Genomic DNA, 544 nt, shown 5'->3' on the forward strand with positions numbered 1-544 from the left:
ACCCAAAATGTAACCTTTACAGATGAAGTCGGAATGCACCCATATGTGAACAGTTGCAAGACTGTGAACATCATCAATCCCTTACGGAATCAGGGGCTTGTCCTCCTGGATGAACTTGTCCAGTTTCATCGTTGTCAGAAAGAACATCATCTTCTTATGCCACGTTTTGAAGCCTTTGCCATCAAACTTGTCTGGCATCAGCCCTTGAGTGAACAAGCTAGGTACAGCCGGAGGAGCTTGAACTGCCACCGGACCATTTGCAGTTGCTGATACTGATCCCGTCTGATAAAGACCAGCACCGAATAGGCTACGGCGAGTGGTTTCATCAGCAGCATTTCCCGCAGGGAGGATACTTCTTGTTGTTGACGCTGTGATGTTTCCAACGTTTGTCACGGTTGCATCAGTTGCTGCAACGTTGAGTGGAGTCTGATTGACATTTGTGGTGTCAATGGGGATGTTGTTATCGTTCATCATTGTTTTTACTGTAGAGAAAACCATGAAGATGAATCAGTACTCCATTCAACAAATAACATATTATTTTAAA

The sequence above is a fragment of the Brassica oleracea genome, chromosome C4 (genome assembly GCF_000695525.1).
Source record: "Brassica oleracea var. oleracea cultivar TO1000 chromosome C4, BOL, whole genome shotgun sequence".
Lineage (NCBI taxonomy): Eukaryota > Viridiplantae > Streptophyta > Magnoliopsida > Brassicales > Brassicaceae > Brassica > Brassica oleracea.